General features: G+C 39.9%; 1 protein-coding gene across 2 annotated transcripts in view; it reads right to left on the bottom strand.

Moving 5' to 3' along the window:
- arid3a (AT rich interactive domain 3A (BRIGHT-like)) overlaps nt 1–15827 on the bottom strand; it is a 55286-nt gene extending 39459 nt beyond the window's left edge. For both annotated transcript variants that reach the window (XM_049588688.1, XM_049588686.1), the window contains exon 1: nt 15565–15827. The gene's annotated coding sequence lies outside the window, so the exon portion shown is untranslated. The remainder of the gene's footprint in view (nt 1–15564) is intronic.
- Between the last annotated feature and the right edge of the window lie 5448 nt (nt 15828–21275).

The raw sequence follows: 21275 nt of genomic DNA on the forward strand, positions 1-21275 counted from the left end.
ACTACCCAATGTCACACACATAAATGCTAATTTCAGTCTGAAATCCATGTGAAGCATAAAGGCGCAGTCCCTGAGTCGACAGTTGTGCAACATGTGCAGGATTACTCACACAAACAGGCCAGACAAGCTGCACGCACAGGACAGAGTGTTTAGCCTCGACAACAAGAGGAAGTGAAATCACAGGAAGAACCGTCACTTTCTTCACCTGGTTGGTTCGAAGCCAAGATGAATTTCAGCCCGCCAGCAAAGTAGAGTGTCAGTCAACATTGTCTCGTCTTTATTGTCTCAATTAAACACACAGAATTAATATCCAGAGGTGACTATGCTCAGGTATGACTGGTGTGTTTTTCCCCTCATTAAAATGTTTTATATCAAGTGTGGAGACTCAGTGGGGAGTTTTTTCTGAAACTTCTGTAGGCAGTGATGCTTCTCCTACATACCTGTTCCCAAAAGTGCTTGAGTATGCAAAGAGGTGTCTTTAATAAACAGCTTAGTCAACTGTTACAACACATCAGCAATCCTACCTATAGCCCAGGAGAGAGAGCAGAACTGTCTGTCCTGTGCACTCTCTGTTTACTCAGAACATGTTCGAAATGTTAAGAAGTCTGGGTCTGTGGCTCAGATCAGTCAGGCAGAGATAAGAGCTGAACACCAAGTCAACAGCATGTGGGGAAATGAAGTTCCAGTGCAGGTGCTGGACATGCTGAAGTGCCAGTCATGACAGGAGGCAGCGCTGACTGTACACCACCACTCATCTCAGCCACGCTGACTAATACACTAACAGGCGGACCTCTGTATCCACCACCTGCCCCGATCTTGTACTTTCAGAAATGTCTGGTTTTGCACTTTTACACTGTGAACACTCCGGATGAAAGCATAAATTTGTTACAGTTAAATGTGAATTACTGTTACGAGTGACTCAGCTGCCCTGTGCTGATATTGTGGTTTTAGGTTGTGCCGATATTCAGTAACACCTTAAAACTGATAAACTGTAAATGTATATTGTCAGAAGACTTCTTTCTGCCCTTGTTCCCCCATCACATCTTTAATCTATATATCTTCTCTTTTACTCATACACTGACAGCTGATATTTGCCAATATTACAACTACTAAACATTAAAAAAAAGGCAAAAAATATTTCATTAATGTCCGAGAGCAAAGAGCCGCTGAAGCAGCAGAATCAGAATCGTAAAACCCAATAAATCTTCCCTCCAGCAGACCAAGGTTTCACAAAGTCTTCTTCAATCAGCAGCTCCTTGAGGGAAGATCAAGACCACACCACATGGGGAAACTCTTAGCATTTTTCCGCACACATGCGCTGGCTTTGCTTGACTCGGTTTGACTCGGCATGTCAGCCAGGCGCGGCAGGGATTTGCATCTCTATGCAACAGGGCTACCCACTTGAAGGTACACCTTTAACTGATGACGCACTTGTGCTTGTGAACCAGCGGAATAATTTTCAGTCCATCCTGCTAATTTTATTGTGCTTAACAACTTTCTACAAGTGTTTAAGTATCTCTTGGCATGGCATGAACGTACACCAGATGCCCATCTCCTCCAGCTTGCTATGTCTGGGTAGCTCAAGAACAACGCTTTGCCAGTTTTTTCCTCTAAATGAAGGCGTGTGTCTACAGGATCCATCATTTCAATGCTTCACATTCACTGTCTATGTAAGCAGCTGTGCAAATCATCCTGATTGAGCCCCCTTGCGCTGTGAGCGACAGTGCATCAGCTCCTTATTTGCATTAAAGGTAATTCTAGGGTACGATATAAAACTAACCATCGTTGATCTAAAATGAAGACAGATTTGGCAACTACATGGCTCCCTTCTTGCCTCAAATGGTTTCAAGTGAGAAAGAGATAGTTGCCAAACAAGTCGCCACGTTTGACATCCAGGAGCTGACAGCTCACATCCCTACTGGCCCGCCCATCGAGAATCCAATGCCGGAAAGCAGCGCTACCCTTTGTGTCTAAAAGCACTTTTGACACACAGTATGAGGAAATAGAATATTTGCAGTTTGCATTATCTGGTTGAAATTCATAAACAGTTTTTTTCAGCGCTTGAAGATTCAATCATCACTACAGCGTGTGTCACACAGGAGAGACAATAAAAACAAATGGAAAAGTTTAAGTTGACATTTAAGGTGTTGATTGATTTACGTCATCTCATCCATTGAGTAACACACAAGAAAACATTCCACCTTTAAAGTCGCTGGTAGCTCCCAGGGGCCTTTGGACAGCACAGTGAATTTAATTATTTTCTCTCAGACTAAAGCTAGAGTACTGTATATGACATATGAATCACTATTCTGATGGTTCCTTTATTTGCGATGCATTTTATTCAAAAACATCACTAAATTGTCACCGAATGTTGATGCTGACTAATGATGACAAAGCCCATCTGATACCGTTGCAACCTGCTTGGAGGTAGTCAGGTGCGCCTTGGCTCCACTCTGGATATGATCCATCTCAGGTGGGGCACAACTCGGAACACTTACACTGCTTATGGAAACGCAGATCAACATTGTTTGACTCTGCCAAGCAATAAGCCCCATCTGTGACACCAGTCACTACGACACACATCCAGACTAACCTGTCTCAAATGTGACCACCACAGCAATCCTTGCCCATATTACACCTCATCATCACACTGCTATGATTATATAACCAGAGGACATCATCTTTTCTTGGAAGGCTACAGGCAAAGAGGTTTGTTTTTCTCCTGCGTGCAGCTCAAGTGGCTCACTGGAATTACACAGAAAATCACGACTGCATTTCATGGGTATGGCAGTGTAATGTGTAATGTAAGCACGTTCTGAACTCAAGCAAAGGACAAACAGTGTATACTGTGGTTATATGCAAGGTTCAAGGTCTTTCCAGTGGCTCATGAGTGAAATTAAGTTCTGTTTCCATCCACATTTATCTTATATTTACAGAGCCATGAATACATGCTGAGAAGAGAGACACCCACAAACATCCTGGTTATCACTGTTTAAGAGAAGACATTTCAGCCTCGACATGTGTTTCCCTGTCAGCAAGTGCAACAACCTGACATCTACAGGTCTGACTCACCTGGGAGATCAGCACAATATACAATTACACAGTATCAGTAAATGCGTAAGGAATTGTGCGTCAGATGTGTTAATGTACCCTTTTCCCATAGAAGAAAGTGAGAACATGATACGTTTTCATCCAGCTGTTGTCTCCACACCTTGACAACACATTATTTTACATGAAGCATTACAGACAAGTTGACTGGCCTCTTAAAAACATGTAACAATGTGCTGAACTGGCTAAACCACAATAGCAAGTTTGAAGGAAAACAAGACAAATGACAAATCTCTTCACTCCCACCTAAACAAGCATTCGGCATACAGTTGACACCCTGCAGCTCCTTACGTTAGTTCAACAGCTCAAATACCCGAACCACAAAACGCACTTTGCCACAGCAAAAACTCTTAAAAGTTTTTTAATAGAATGGAACACACTGACAAAATCTTACGTCAGCAGCAAATCGTGAACCAAAGCATGCACAGGAAGAATTACTTCAGTCACCAAATACTATAGCTGTATGTTACAGAAGTGTTGCGCAAGGAAACAAGAGCTGTGAAACTTGTGTTTCTTCAGCGGGTGAAGGAAGTGACAACTGACGGAGCAGATGTAGCCAGGCAGCCGACAGATATTCAATATTGATTCATTACATTCTTTTAGGGCAAAAGAGGCACAACTGAACGCCTGCAGTTGTCAGATGGAGAATAGCACCAGTATAAGCAGGATTTAAACATCTTACCTAACTGGATCTGGTTTGACGGAGGCAACTTGTCTCTGCGCTACTCACTGACACATTAAAGAGGACTCAGAGAAGGACTATCCCTTCATTTTTGCATTTAGTGTTATAGGCAAATTCACTTCCCATACATACACTGTCGGTATGTGCACACTATATTACAATACTCATTACTTAACATGTGAAGTTGGCACGCTGAACGTGTGTGCAAATAAGCGCAAATTTCACTCCATGTTTGAGCCCAGGAACATTTCTACCTCCAATGCCGTCTGTCTCTCTCTCAGTATGTGTCATATATGTTATTTCAAAGACAGAAGTGATTACAACAAAGCTGTTCTCTTGACTCTTCCTGTGCAGAGGGAAGCAGAAGTGGTCGCTCTGTTTCATGCCACTGTTCATCACAGGCATCACGATTTCCTACATGCTAGATGGTGCAAATTACATTGCACCACTATACATGTCATTGCCCCCCCACTTCCCCAAATGAGCAGGCAGGCAATGCTTAATAAAACTGTTTCTATAACAGCAAGTGAACTCAGTGAACCTTAAAGAAGACTATGAGCAAAGGATAGAAAAGTCAAATGTTTGCTACATGAATCCACAAGATACTGACATGCACACAGATTTAGGGGCTGTAGTAGCCACGCTAACCCCATCTGGGTGCAACTTTGCGGTGCAAAATGTCTGGAGGTTGCCCTTGGTGTTTCTTTCTCACACATTATGAATAACCAGACCTTGGCTAGAGTGATAAGGTATTTAATATCTAAACCACAGCTCAGCGCAAAAACTAAGCAGTGGTCCAGGGATGAATCCCCTTAAAAGCCCCTGCTGGGTCTCTTTTATACTGTAGCCAAGGAGGGAAATCACCTCTGTGATTTGGGTGATTTCTTCACCTTATCAACCCCTTGGGACAATGACCAGCTATTATTTGGAAATCCCACTTGGTTTGAAAACCGTTCAATAAAAGATGAATTTTGAGTAAGCTGCTAGTTCTACGACCAGGGTGCACGATGCTAAATTACAGCCACCTACTTGCTTTGTGTTTGTTTGCTGCATCATTCTGTAACATCTAACATATCTGAGTGGCTGTGCTAAAGGTCCCTTGCCAGCTAAGGAAATACTTTGCAGACTAATAGAGGATTTCCTCCACACTTTTATTGCCAGACCATAATGAAGGCATTAAAGGCAATAGCTTGCCTCCAAATCAATACGACTTCTTGGCATCCCGTGTTTACCAAAGAGCAAAGGACAAATGTAAATCCTGCAGCGATGGCTGACATATGGGGGAGTTTTTAAGGCGGTTATAGTGAGTGTGAAGACCACTTTATATGCAAAATAATAACATGGCATAAAGACGTGTTTGTTTAAATGTGTCCCCTATCTGATTGCAGCTAACTGCTCCACCTCGATGCAGCCTGCTCGTCTGCGGTCTATCATGTTGTTGCTCTTTTGCATTTATATTTTCCCTTTCTTACCCCGTAATTTATATTTTAATGGCTTAAATTTGCATTTTACAACAGACTATGGCGCTGGGGGGGGGAGGGGGGGGGCAGGTCAGAAAGGTGAACTTGAACTGGGAGATTTAGATGCCCTGCTTACACCCCATGTCTTTGAGGAATACACTGAACGCCTCTTGGAGAGGGCAAAGGGGGACAAGAGAATAGACCATTCAACCTCAGGCGATATAGAAATGATCCCACATTGCAATAGAAAGCATTGCAATAAAGGACAGCTACTATAAGACCCTTAGGCTCATTTAACACCTTAATTAGCTAAGGGGAGGCCAGCCTGCTGCTATTAGAGGCAGAGGACCCCATGTGGGGCAGGGTGGAGCCATTGGGACAGAAACTTTAACAGTTGGCTAAATGAAGGATAAAGTAGAAACAATGAGAGCTAATGGGTTAATCCTCTTTTTTTTCTAAACCCACATTCGAGAGGTGGAAGATTGCAAAGTCTGCGCAAACAGGACAGAGTGATAAGAACGAGAGCGAAGGGTCTAATTCCAACGAGATAAAGAGACCCACACACCGCCTCACATACATGCACATGTATACGCTCATATTTACATATAAGACTGGCTGCCTGCACAGACACGTAGTCTGTCAAATGTTCTCCAGAGAGAGCATCAAAGCCTTGTAATGCCACAATCCTTAAGACAGTGAATGTGCAGGAATTCATCTTTGTGTCAGTGTAATTTACACATGGTGCTTTGCCATGTGTGCTACAAGCTAGTTTTCAAGTTCTCGTAAAGCAGCACAGACATTAACACCAGTGTTTTTTCCTCAGAAGGGTCATTTGGTTTTCATGTGCCAACATCAGTGCAGATGCACATCTTGCATTTCAACATTTTGGAATAAAAGTCTATCATTTCCTTTTATGTACTGAAAGAAGAAACCTTTTTTTTCTTGCCTGTTAAAGCTGTGTGGTTAAAATGAACTGGGTGTGAGACTTAAAACTTGGTATTAAAATGAACGTCTGTCTGTTCTGCTTGACTGGAAAATCAGAGGGACCCACATTCTTAAAGTGGTAATCCACATGTTGTTTGGTCTTCATCTCTGCTGCTGTAAGTGCTCTATCGCTGGTATTTCCTGCTCCTCTTCGCTTCCTAAAGATCACATGTAAATCTGTGTGGGTGGCACTATAATGTCTTCCTTGGAATTTCTGTTGACGTACTTGCTGTACTGTACTGTGCTTTCTTTATCAAATTAGCTATTGTGATCATGCTTCACCTGTTTGGAATGAAAAACTCCAGCCTGACTTGTGTACATTGGATTTCTATCGCAAACAGCTTTAGTGTACAGTAAATTCAAGGAGTGAAGTCTGTTGTCAGGTTTTATCATATTATCACTCAGCACTTGTCATGCACCGTTTGTCACTGTGTGCTATACTGCAATGTTAGTAGTGAAACAGGCTTTGTACTGATGTTATCAACACATACGCTCCTGGACAAATATGATACTTCTCCATCTGTTTCTGACCCTTGTGGCGCCAGAAAGCATATATTTATATATGTATATTAATTATTTTGTTTTTGAATGTCACCCAATCCTGACGCCTGAACATATCACAATGCAGTTTGCAGCACAACACACTCCGAAACAACTGTACAATGATCATACCTACGAAGTTAGTTGAACTACTGTTCACCTACTGGATATTCCACAACAGACTTCAGAGGGGTTAATTTTAATAGATTTTCTTCTTCGTTTTGTACTTAACTCCCTACCTGTTGAGTGACAGCATAACAAGAGCATACCTCAGGGGAAAAAGACACAACCACACCTCCCTTCCTTCAACCTTTTTTAAGTTCTGTTTACATGCATGTTTACATATGTACTTTTTTTTTTACATATGGGGGAAATAGACATATGTAAACATGCAAATGACTCAGCTCTGATCTCTAACCGAAACACAGCCGGGCAGCAACTTACTTTCAATTTGTTTGCTTTATACAAAGAAATGATTTGCTTTAATTAACAGCTTTGTGCTCTTCCTCCCAGCTAAAATCAAGCTGGGGAGGTGAGTTAGAGAGGCTACTAATAATGACTGCTACTAAATAGCACAAGGAGCAAATATTATAAAAGAAATTAGTGCCATGTGTCCAATGCCGTGTTGTGCACCTGGTAGAAACACTCAATACAGTCAAGATCTCACTGAGGGGGCTGGACAGTGATCAACAAGAAAACTAAAAAGCTAAATGCTTCTTCAATTAAGATGGAGGTGAATACATAGAGGTGGAAAACAAATAAATATTAACATAAGTCCAGTTGCAACATACACGTAGTAACAGTAAATTCCTTATAAACATATTGTGATTATAATTATTCAATTTTCACGTTTCAATATTGTACATCAAATCTATCTTTTTTGCTAATTATTTATATAGAGTGTGATGTTATTCATTTTAAAAAACTTTTATTTATAGCATTAAATCTTCATGTAAACAGTGGTTAATATTCAAAATGACAGAAGTTAAAGTGTGACTGCGCAGGGAGCCAAAAAGTAGCCATTCATGACCCTCTCTACATTCAAAAAAAAAAAAAGTAAAAAGCATAAAAACAAGAAGTCGGTCAGTGGTGCTGGTCTTGATTATGTATCCCTCTCTCACATTCCTTGCAGTATTACCTCGCAAGGCAATAACACAGGCTCCATTGAGCCCCACTGCACCAACAACAAGATCATTGAGGAAGTGTCGCGCTGGCTCGTCACGCACTTTCCACTGACCTCTTCCAGCGAGCCAAGGCAACGCAGCGAGTCAAATCTGATTAGCCCCAGCTATGCCATAAATTAAATGGGCATATAGCAAAAATAATCCGGTGATCCACTCCTTAGCAGTGAAATCTGTGGCTATCTATCAAGCGACAGGATTCAGCTGTGCGAGAAGCCAGTGAGGGTCAAAGTGATTTGTAGCAACTGATGTTACAGTATGTATGATACATAAATGTAAAAAGTCTGGACTCGAGTGTTTTTCCACTTAGGAATAAGTGACGGAAGTGAAAGAAACATGCCTCTCTGTGTGCTGCTACGCATACTATACTACAAAACTTGCAGGGAAATTCAAATTTGTTGCTCCTCTTAAAAACAATTTACACAGAGTACGATATTAAATAAAGGTCAGTTTCAATTCCTGGCAAGCAGCATTAATGTTTGAAGTCACACTGGCTTTTCCCCTCTGAAAATAGGACACTGGAAGAAACACTTGCGGTATTAAAAACTAAAATCTAATATTAGCACAAGATATCACCGATGTGTGACTGAGGTAAAGGAATATTTGAATATTCGAAACACATACGAAACATTCCTGCGTGGGTCCAAAACATCATATATATAAATGTGTTAGACGACTTACAGACAGGACAGCCTACAGGGAAAATGTACAGAAAAACTTTGAACTCTGCTACATGGAAGGACTTCCTCTAACCACAGGAAAAGTCATCAGACGAATAGTCAAGATGAAAAAAAAAAAAAGAGAGAGAGAGAGGTCTCTGCTGATTCAGCTGAAACGTCTGCTGGCATTTATGTCCGCCGCCTCGCTGGTGGATATTGACCTCGCCATGTTACAGCTTCACGTGGAGACTGTGGTATTATGAGAGCAAACATGAATCTCATGTGATGACAGCTCCAGTGGAGAAACACAGGCCATTCTTAAGAAGGCAAACAACATCTTCCTATATGTCGGTGTTTCTTGTGTCTGACTCGGTTCCGGTTGAAATGTGATATGTTATTCCTTTTGTTTCTTGCAACACATTCTTGACAGAATTTGAAAAAGACAAAGCTTGACAACAATAGAGTTGAGTGCAGGGCTGCGCTGGACTGTACATTTTAATTAATTCCTTTTTTACGCAGTCTTATAGCTTCCTATTAGTGTAATCATTGAGTTTCGTCAGAAAACCATGTGATGACTGCATAGGGGAAACAATTTCAGGGAATAAACACTGCTTTAATACACCTCTAATATCACTACAACTTACATAAATTATCCATCTTTAAAATGTGCTGTTTTCTTTCTTACTAAGAGCTGCAGAAACAAACCCTCCAAGTCAAGTTCCTCATGTGAGCACACTTACTTTGCCATAAAAGCTGAGATTCAGGAGAGAGGCTGCATGTCGCTGCTCGCAGAGCAGCAACGCAATGCTATTGTAACTCTACACTGACGGTATGATGATAGTTCCTCTGGTGCGGGGGTTGTGGGTGTCGGGGGGGGGGGGACGGGGACATTTTCATTGAATGGCATGAGCGTCCCAAACTGGATTAACGTGTTGGTTTATATGGTGACTGTGCAGTCACGTCACTGCATTGTGATCTTTAACAATCAAGTCTTTTGTCTGCAGAGGGGCGATGGATGAGTGGAAATCTTAGATAAAGAGCTCTGTGCATTGTACATGGAGACATCCAGAACAGAAACGGTCACTTCTGTGCTAAATGTGGATTGCAGTTTCATGTGCCGGCGCTCTGCCTAATAAAAGGTGGCAGCTATGTCTGCTCATGAGGGACGTGTATCATTTGGCATGGATCTGATTAAATTAGCTTTTGATTGCTTGGGCAGGCTGCCAGCGCTAGCGGAGCAAGCGGACACAAATATGAAATGCTTCAGGTTTGATGGACATGTCAGCGTGTTGCAGCTGCGCGCTGGTATCCAGGCAGACAAGTACCAGGATAGATCACGGTCAGCCACTGACTGAAAACACAAAGCCTGCAACTGTACTAGCAGCTTGGTTCAGGAGCTGCAGGGCATCCCAAAAGCTCAGACCCTTCATTTTAGTCTGCTCTCTGCCTGCGTCACCGTCAGCCCTGCTGGGATTCCCCTATGGCTCCGGCCCAAACAGTGAAGTAACTTGTGAGGGTTTTTTTTCCTGCATTTTTTGGCAGGATAACAGAGTTAAAGCCCCACGTGCCGCACAGGCCTTTCAGAAATGTAGCTTTTGGCACAGGAACAACTGAAAGCCAGCCAAGCCACGCTGCTTCCCACTTCTTTATGGCAGGGAAACTTGTGGTGTGTAGACAGCAGACATTCTCTGTGATACAATTCAGGCTGATATTTACAGGTGGGTTATTACTGTAACATTCAAGTGACACAATGTAGGCCTTAAGGCAAAGCCCACACCCTTAAGCCTCGAAGGGAGATTTGAACACAGTGACAACATAAAACCCAGCCTTTACAACCCTGTGAGGGATTATAGTTTGATAATAAGACAACAAACAGGCGCAAGACCTGTTTGTCTTGTCTGTGCCTGTTTGTCATTAATTCACAGCCACTAGCCAGTTTAGTGGCCAACTGCCAGCGACTGCCGCTCACTCAGCCATGATGCTTGGAGGCTAACTGAACAGGCTATTTGTATGTAACACTTCCAAACACTCTTCAAATACCTTCGGGCTGAGATCAAGCATGTGTGCCGACAGGAAGTCTTGTGGATTTCTGCTTGTAAACGTTTGAATACAAATGCGGCCCAGGTTTGCATGCTGATATGTACATTGAACAAACATAAACACACTGCAGTGCAACTCTAGATGGGATTATGAAGAATTTGTGAGTTGCTTTCAATACAGATCGCATCAAGCACTTGATGAGAGAAGGGGCCACATAGGACCAGTTTACATGTCAAGAGAAGCAACACTCCTGGGACCCAGGAGAATACAGCATCAAAACAACATGTGCAAAAAGTACAAACACCGCCACAAACCACAAACCAAAGCCAGGGGAAGACAAACATGGCTGATGGCCAAGTAGTGACACATGACAGCTATGGAGGTGAGACCGGCATCAGGCTGATATTGGGCTTTCATTGAAAGTGCACTGCTGATATAAAAGAAGCCTATCACTGATGAGAAAAACATTTTGGAAAGCAACAAATGAGACTCAGATTTTTCATTATTGATTTATCTTTTGATTAATTTTTCAAACAATCCAGTGCAAATCACTCATAAAAATGTTAGTAAGAACTTTAGATTACTTGTTCCATCTGACCAATCGTCAAAAAGCCAAATATATTCAATTAACAAGGTTACAAAACTTTGAAAAAGCAGAAACACTAGAGAAGGAGCCAGCCAGAGGTCGGCATTTTTTTCTCGATAAATGATTAATGATGATCAATTATTAAAGTTGTTTTTCATTCGTTTTCTGATGACCAATCGTTTCAGCATTGCATTGACTTTTTAAATGATTCAATTTTATTACAGCGCTTCATTGTACAGGTTTCTGTCTGGTACTGTGTTGACTGTTCCAAAGGCTTTTCCTGCATGACATGAACATTTTTCTTGAGGCAATACTTTAGATATTGACATAGCTACAACAGTCCAAAACTATTAATATTGACAATCTTAAATGTTTGCAGGGTGACCAAATGGTAGGTAGATGTTCATTTCCATTCTCTGTAACACAGTAATAACTTTAGAGACGTGCATTGTATTGTATGTACTAATGCAGCTCATTTTAATGACAAAAATCCTACTATTTGAGAAACCACAATATCAGTATTTTCTTGATAAATCACCAGGTCAAGGCCTGAAACTATTTCAACATCTCTCTTTGATGTGAAAGTACAGAGTTCCTGAAAAACTCCAGCACTTCCGTGAGTTCTTCAAATCAAGACCAACAACAGGCGTCTTTATGTAAACCTAGTTTCATAACAAGGAGTGTTATTAGGGACAGGCTGCATTATGCAAAAGCAAAGGGAGGCCTTTTAAATCCTGAAGTTGATCACCAGCCATACGTTTCTTATCCACAATGGGCCAATCGCAACGTAAACACCCTCCCTCCACCCGCTGGCTGTAGCAGTATTTCTCTCCATTGGAAACACTGAGCTGGTGCAGTTGGCCTGTGGCGGCTGCAGGATACCATATGCCAGATTGGGCCAAACAGATTAGCGTGGCAATTTCTGGGCAAGCCTCTAAGGTGATTGGAGGATGGTGGGGTGCAGGGTGCGATAAGGGCCTGGAAATCTCTCTTAAGAATTTCAGTGCTTATTAGTCACATTGGGAAGCCGCAGGTGCCACTGTTTAGCACCTCACACTTTCTTTTGTTTGTCAACCACAACTTAAAGAAGTCATGTGGTGGACATTTGGTGTAGCACAGCAACGTGCCTGCTGAAATTGTTTTTTTTGAGGCGTGTTTGAACTGGATTCACATCAAAAAATTATGACTAGTTCCCTGCCAAAGTGGTGGGTAACATGAGAAACAAGGTGCAGTAAAACCTGACATGTATTTGAACAATAGCTGGTGTGAAAATCCTCTTTTCTCCATGGAAAACTAGAATTAAACTTCCTCTTCATCCTGCTCCTGTTGGTCAAATTTCTAGTGCAGGTTTTAAGGTTTCATAATCTCATCGACTCAGTAAGTCCTGGATGCACAGTTAACAGAAGACATGTTGGAGACTTTCATTGTGCCAAGGACATTTCACAACTGTGTTCCTGTCATGTCAGTTTCACAGCAAAATGAATCATACATGTATGGGCCAATGATGTGTAAGCTTATAATAAAACAGTTGTTTTTACACTACAACATGTTAGTATTCTCAACAAGCCTCTGAAACCACATTTAGATCAGACTAGAACAATGACACTCCCCACTGAAACCAGACTTTTTGTTTTCAGAACATATATGTTTAAGGTCATTCAGACAAAGTGCTATACGAGGCTTTACAGCCAAACCAGCTTCCTGTCCCTGCACTCCCCCACCCCCACTGCTTGGTGAGAAACTCTAACACCAACCACTAAAGTCAGTTTTGGTTGTGGCTGCAAAGTTAGTCAGCTTGGTATAGCCAAAGAGATTCCCTTGAAAAACACAGTAAGAAGACCTCTTGTGCTCTTTCTGAATCCACATGTAATGACGGGCTTGCTGCACCCTTCTCATGCCCGCTGACGTCACACAGAGCGATATGCTGCTGGTGAAATACAGTAAATCTTCCCACAACTGTGCAGTAGCACTGAAGGCAGCTCATTGTGTCCGTATCACTCCCCTGACACGTTGGACTTTTCTCGATCTCAGCCATTAACAGATGCTGACAGACTCATTTATCCACCTACTCCACCTTGTTATGCACTTTCACAGAAATACTGAGGGGTTTCACCTGAGAGAGACCAACACAGCCTCAACACTGTTGTGAAGTTGCATCAGTTTGGTAGTACAATGAGACATATCTGCACATATTTGTGCATCTTTAAATACATGTAAGCAGTCGATGCATTTTTAGCTCTTGAACAGGGCTGACATTTGCGTAGTCCTCTTACTCGGACAATGCAGCCCTGCCAAAACCAATATTACTGTAACATTACAACATCATTACCACTCTGCAGCGGTGGAAGAAGTTCTCAGATCTGTTACTCAATAGAAATAGCAATAAAACAGTGCAGAAATACAATGCAATAAGTCAAAGTCATGCACATAAAAGTCAAGAATTAGAATCAGAATATACTTAAAGTAGCAAAAGTAAAAGTACTCATTATGCAGATTGGCCCATTTTGGTATAATACATATTTAAATTGCATTATATTTGTTTCTATATTCTAAATCACAAGTTTCATCATGATACTTGACAACTATACGATATTTGCTGACATCACAAAGTCTGCCACCATGTGATTTTTGGTTCAGTTCAGGGGCCTGTGATCAATATGACCCAATATCAGTATATCTTTATAGTCTTTTTCTTGTTTGCTTTTCTGCCCAGCGCTAGGCTGCTAGCACTGTTTGAATGTTTAGGAAGGAGGTGTGCTTGGACAGAAACGGTGACACAGGTGGGAATTTCAAACTACATCTTTAAGATGGCGATGGCTTTGCATCGATTATACTAGATCGTTGACAACTGAATCGATACATGATCGAGACTGATTGTTACAGCCCCAATAATCCTGAAGGTGGAGCTCATTTTAAGTTGCTTAATCTATAATTATGCGTCATAATTCATATGTTAGGTTATTTTGTTGTTAGAATTTGTATTACTAATCTAGTTCTGTCAAGTGACTACAGCTGTCAAATAAATGTAGTGGTGTAAAAAGTATAATATTTCCCCTCGGAAATGTAGTAAAAGTACAAGCTCAAAATTGTCCTCAAGTACTTGAGTAAAGGTAAAGGGTTCCCACACGTTATCATGAACAAAATTTCAAACTTTTCCATGACTTTTCAAGGACCCATACTAAAATTTACTGAGTATTCACAAAATATAACCTGAACAGAAATGTATGGTATACTTTACTCCAGTTGTTAATTACTGTATGAAAACTAAACAGCTATGTTTTCCAATTGAATAATTGGTATTGTTATGCAACTTTTTCCCATAACTTTCAATAATTTTCACCAACTCGATGACTTTTCCAGGCTTGGAATACGGGGCTGTGAAACTCCCTGACTATCTCAGGTTTTCCATGACTGTGGGAACCCTGCATGTACTTCACTATCCACCACTGCTCTGATTTTAGTAGGCTATTATTGATAATGTGAGTAGCCAAAGGCCAAGAAAGCAGCTTCAAATCCTTTCATAAAGCCACCTATAGCTCTGAATAATCCCACTGTCTCTGCTCTGACCCCCAACATGACATTTCATCAGACCAAACTTTGTTTCAAGGCCCTGTTGCAGATGCTGTCACATGCACTGGCTTTTATATTCAACTTGTAGGGCAATATGGACGTACTGGCGTTAGTGAATGTTTAATGGCGTTGTTAAACTCGAAAATGGTGGGTTGAAAATGTACAGAACGTCGACGTGCTGCCACTAATTTACATTATTATGAATATATATGTTAGTAGTTTACTGGCAAACATATGAGCAGTTGGTGTATCCGATACTGGCCTCTAGGTTAATATTCAATTATCAGCTTGCTATATTAACTGACGCTAGCCAAGTTATGGTTACATATTTGTGATAACTTAGAGCTAACGGTCGAAATATGTCTTATAACGTAAACATTTTTATGTTTCAATCTCTATATTCGGTTAAAACTCGATGTAACTGCTGAAATATCCAGTATTAAAATCAGACACTGGCTCTTCCGTTAGATTTTATTACAAGAAATAGTGCCGTTACGCTCGGCGTAGGTTATATTACCTTCGCTGGGTGACATATGGCAGGTGAGTCCATCCGCTACCTTAGCAATAACGTTACACTATCGATTAGCGACTTGCGAACGTCGCATCGATAAATAACAGAAAAACTGCGTTCTGTAAGCGACGAGTGAAACAGAAGCAGCAGAAAAAGAAGGAAGACACACACATGTAAATTATTTGTAAGACGGTATAGGCGTAAATAAGGCAAACAAAAAAATAAAGATAAACCCAAACTTACCACATCGGCTTCCGTTCGGTTTTTACACTCGTTGGAACCGGAAGAAACATTCCTGTTTTTCCCCGTTTCTGAATCCAGTGTCCCCCTCCGATCACACACAGAGAAAAACACACCAAAAACAGGAAGAGCAGAGGTGGTTCGTGTGTTTATCAGCTAGAAATAAAGTGGTTTCATGTGACTGCATGATATCCACACATTCTGCTTTTGCGTGTAATTGTGTTTTCAGAGTTTGAGTGTCGGTGTGAGAGCCCCGCAGCGTTCAGTCAGTCAGACAGCCGGGGAGAGGCGTGGAGAGACTCTCCGGCCTGCACAGTCACATCATTGGTTGACAAACAGTAATCAGATGCAAATTCCTAACCTCTGAATCAGCAGGGGCCACCCCCCATTACACCCCCCACACCCCGGAGCAGGGGCTGTCTGTAAATGCAATGGTGTGAATTTATAAAGTGGGCAGGGAGTGAAGCAGGAAGGTGGAGATGTGTTGTGAGAGGCTGTCCACAGATGATGCACAAGCTCAGACAGACTACAGTTTATCTACCTGCAGTTTTTCTACAGACAAGCCCAAATGAGACACCTGTTTGCATAGGTGCAGGTTTCTCAGGTGGATGCAGGATAGCTTACACATCTCCTTTAATATTTAGAACATTTGCCCCTTCCCAATATTTTTATTTTATTTATTTAGTTTTTATTTGATAGGGACAATGTAATTTAACATAGTTCCAATACAGAGTATGGGACTGATGTGTTGCACAGGGAGTTTATAGCTATTGCTTATTTTCAACTCCTGTCCCTACTTGGACTTTTACGTGTAGACCTAACATGTTATTTAAAATATTCAGTTTAAAACATCATACAACCACAGTACGAAAATGTTCTAACGAAAGCTACACTCTAAGAGATGATTCATGGGGTTCGTAGATAATGCTTAAAATAAAGACATTTTTCAGCATTAAAAAATTACGTTTGTTTCATTAAAGTGTTTTAGCCAGTTTATTTGACCAACTTGTTTAAGAATTTGGTCAAAATCATAAACACTTTTGACATTTTGAGTATGATAGAATTAAAATAAATAAGTTAGAATATCTTAAATAAAATAGTTTGACCACTAGATATCGCCATTAGGTTTAGATAAATATCAAGTTGGATCAGCCTAATTAAATTTTTTGAGACGAACGCAAATCATGTTGGTTGTACTTAACTAACTGAGTTTGTCAGAATATCAAAGTCTCATGGGATTTTCTCAATAATGCCAGAGTTGGAACTACTTAAAAAGATGTATGCAAAATGTTATCTTAATTTATTTATTATTACCTTTTATTTTTTAGAGTGGTTCTTTGTACAGATTTTCATTAGAAATATATAAAATATGGCTCTCAATGAGTGTCTCACCACGTAAATTTGGGTGGTCAAAAGCTTGTTAAGGGAGTAAATAAGAAAAAGAATAGTTACACAGTTGATCAGAGCTGAAACAACTGGGTCATATAGTCAGAAACAATCTTCAAAAATTTTAGTAACTGATTAATCATTTTGGTAATTTTTCAAGCAAAAAAGTCAAATATTTTGTATTTCCAGTTTCTTAATTGTAGCCTAAGGGTCTGGTCTGGTCAGACATTTTTCATTATTTTCTCACATATTTTAGACCAAAGCATTAATCAATTAATCAAGAAAATGATCTATGGATTGACAATGAAACTAGTGTGGAATTGCAGCCCTAAGAAAATTTTGTCTGTTTTTTTCCTAAGAAATATGTGACACTTTCACCTCTTCAGGCTTCTAAAAATCCTAAATAAAAATGAACGTATCCTATACAGTGTAAGTTACCGTATTTGTCATGGAACTTGTGGTAAAAAGTGTGTTGTGTTTACATTTTCTCTCAGTGTTGATTTTAGGTGACGGTCCCTTGGCGGAGAGCCCCTGTTAAGCTGGGAGGCTGATGGGAGAATTAATTCTGTGTTTGGTATGAAAACAGCAGAAAAATACATGAAGTACAACTGTCAACTTTATTTGGTCTTTAATACCACTGACTCATAGTGTTGTGCTTGATTTTGCTTTTATTGAAATAATTCATACAGTTTCATTTAATTTCACAGTTTAACTCATTATGAAAATATGAAGGTGGTGAAGTGGTTTATTTTGCTGAAGGGGGGGAACTCACCTAAAGTCACTAAAATTAATTTTTACTTTCAGAACACGTGGAGCTAACGGCTAACTGAATGAATGACTTAAACCAAGATTAACTGATTATTAATACTGATCATAAGACAGTTAGGTATCACCACAATCAGGGAAACCGTTCTGCTCTTAATTATTTGATGCTGAGCTGGAGACTTGACCATAAATAACATGACAAAATGTCAAAAATATCTCACTGTCTGGTCTCAACACATTTTATACATTATGTTAATAACAAGCTGTTAAAACTGGACCCTCAGATACTGTACAGCAGGAAATACATGTTCAGAAGGTCTGTAATTCAACATAACTCATAACTTTTCAGCCAGATCAAGTTAAATCTGTGTTTAGGTGTCACATACTGTATATGTGAAACATACGGACTGGTTATCTATTTTACAGTGGAAAAATGATAAACCACGGTGTAAAGAGAGGACTGCTTGATTCACACACACACAAAAAAACACCATTCAGCCACATTTAAATAAATGTACTGCTGGAAACTGTCTTTTCAGTCTTCGCCCCCACAATTGTTGACAGCAGCAGCCATGTCATCTATTTCCAAAAATGATTTTACAGTCAGAGTGCTGACTGGTCAGTAGCTGGTTGCAGCTGCTTACTAAAATAAAGAGCTTGAGATATTTAAAACAGAAAACTGATCCTCCCTCTGCCTCATCAGATGAAACAGGATCCAGGAGAGAAGTGTGCTCATTGCCCTGACACTGTGAGGAAATTAAAATCAAACTGGCCCCGGGCTCTCTGCGCCCATGACAACTATAATTTCACACTTGATATCAAAATAATTAAATGCCAACTGGCGTGTTTCCGCCGGGCTGAAGTCGACACAGGAAATGACTAGTTTCATACCCACAATGATGCAGCACATAGAAGAAAAAAATAGGTGATAAAAATGTTAATGAGAGCACAACAAAAGTACAAACCATAAATGTGCTTTTAGAAATGTTCAATCGTCCAGACAAAGATGAAGCTGTTAGTGTTGTCAGTATCACTTTAGTTTTCTTACATAAACAGAAAACTCACACATCACTGCATTTTGAGTTTTCCTGTTTTCATGCAAATACTCAGTGTTTGACTTTGTGTTTAAAATGCAAATGTGAAAATAATCTAATTTGGGCTGTATATTTAAAGTATTAAGCCTTTCCTAATGGTCCCAGTTAATCTGATTAATTTGAGGTCTTAGAATATAATGAACAGTCATAGATAAATGTAACAGATGGAGCCCAATTCCACTTATTTAGTTTGAACTTCATACTTTAAAAACAACTAGACAAAATAAAAACATCATAAGAAAGACTGAAAATGAAGTTTAATGCTGTAAAGGTGGGTTCAGTATTAATTAGCAGTATGCGACAGCCCTATATATATTACTCTGTGTGGTCATTAGATCCATGTTGGCTGGTTTTAGTTTGTTCCTGCTGCTCCGCTTCATCAACACAGTTTGTATTTTCATATGATAACATGATTTTAGCCATGATATTTTACAGTTTTATGCCACTATTGGGCTCCCTTAGCTGTCTTTTGTTTTGAAAAACACCTATATCACAGCACAGATTTCCACAGTTAATTAATAGCGTAAAACTTCAATTAATAGCCCAGGCTATTATTTGCTTAAATCACTGAAATCAACAGGCCTATATCTGTGACAGGCATCTATGTGGAACAGGCCTTTAATTCCTTTCACACAAAACTGTTGCTCAACAAAAATACATCAGATAATACAATCAAACCACTATGAATATTACTTGTAAACAAATTAGGCTTCAGATGACATGTCAATCATGATCTGAGGACTCTTACAGACTAAAGAAATATGAATAACTTTCAGGGTAACTGACCAATGACAGTGACTGACACATATTTTGAGGAGGCCAGCAAACTGGTTTTATACATCCAAAGAACATCTATACACACGCACACACACACACACACACACACACACACACACACACACATATATATATATATATATATATATATAAAAGAACTGTTTGGCAACCAGACCAGGCACCTCATTTATAAATGTGGCATATGTACAATAGGCGGTGTCTGCCATTTTCTATGCAACAGTTGTGATCTATAAAAGCAGACTTGATGGGAGAAACTTTGACCCACGTGTCCGAACATTTTAGAGACAGGAAATTGGCGATGCAGATGGAAGCCTGATTGTAGAAACTATTGAATATTTTTTGGTGCACACCATTTTTGGCTTTTGTCTGTACGTACATTTCTAGTATAGGTCCTATGCACTGTTTTTTAAATGAGACCCCAGGCGTCTAATTGAGACAGGCATTTATTTGTCAAAATATGTAGCCACACCGGGCTAGTGAAAGGGACAGGGCTTTTAATTGGGACTAGGCTTTTAAATGAAGTTTTATGGTAGTTGACAAATGTTGCTGATTGTCATTCATGTTAACAGCTGGCGTCCTTATTCACTGAGTGTGTCCATTATCTTGTCCGCCTCCTGCAGTGCACCAGTTTTCAATGCTGGTTTGGTGAGAATAAAGTTTAAAGCTGTTAAAACTAATATATACAAATTTTAAAACTATAAGTCATGTGTTTAAATGGCCCATAGAGTGCATTAAATGATAACAGAGGAATTCTCTGCATCTGGATGAATTCTGGACCCTGTGGTCACTAATGTCAGTGGTGGAAAGTAACTAAGTACATTTACTCAAGCGTAAAAACTTGAGGTTTCTACAGAGGAAATGATTATACTTTTTACATAACTGTTTGACAGCTGTAGTTGCTTTACAAGTCAAGATCTGTGCTCGCAAAAAGTATTATAATGTAAAAATACATCTGAAATGATTGGACGATTGATCGATTGACAGGAAATCAATTCATTGGTGACTATTCTGAAAATTGTTTAGGTTATTTTTCATGCAAAACACACTAAATTTTTTTTATCTATTTATTTTGAGGCTTTGACAAAGCAAACGTTGTGAAGGTGTCACTGCGGGCTCTGATGGGCATCTCCTACTGTTTGTACAGTTTTTACAAACCAAATAATCAGTGAGTAATGGAGAGAATACTCAGCAGATTAATCCATAATGAAAATAATCATTAGTTGTAGCTCAATACAAAATAGTTTAAAATTTGCTCAACTTCAACCAACTACAACAGTAAAATGTATGAGTGATCAGTCAGAGGACATCCTTCAACTATGAGCACTTTAACTTTTCATTTGTTAAGTACAATTTCTTGATAAGAGTAACATATTATTACTCACATAACATTTTCAGTGCAGAACTTTTCCTTGCCATTAAGTATTTTTTTTTAGTGTGGTACCAGTGCTTGTACTGAAAATTTCTTCAACCAGTGGTCTGTATTTCTTTGTACCAGTACGCCATCTAGTGGAAGGAGTCGGAGCAAACTCAACAGGGCATTCCTCTCATGCTACTGCACCACTGTGAGTCTACAAAGTGACTTTTAAACTTATCTTAAATTGTTTTAGAGGATTATATGCTAATAATCACTCAACAGTTTTCCTAAAAATAAAGGACCCAGTTTTCATTCCT

The sequence above is a fragment of the Epinephelus fuscoguttatus genome, linkage group LG10 (assembly GCF_011397635.1).
Source record: "Epinephelus fuscoguttatus linkage group LG10, E.fuscoguttatus.final_Chr_v1".
In the NCBI taxonomy this organism is placed as follows: domain Eukaryota; kingdom Metazoa; phylum Chordata; class Actinopteri; order Perciformes; family Serranidae; genus Epinephelus; species Epinephelus fuscoguttatus.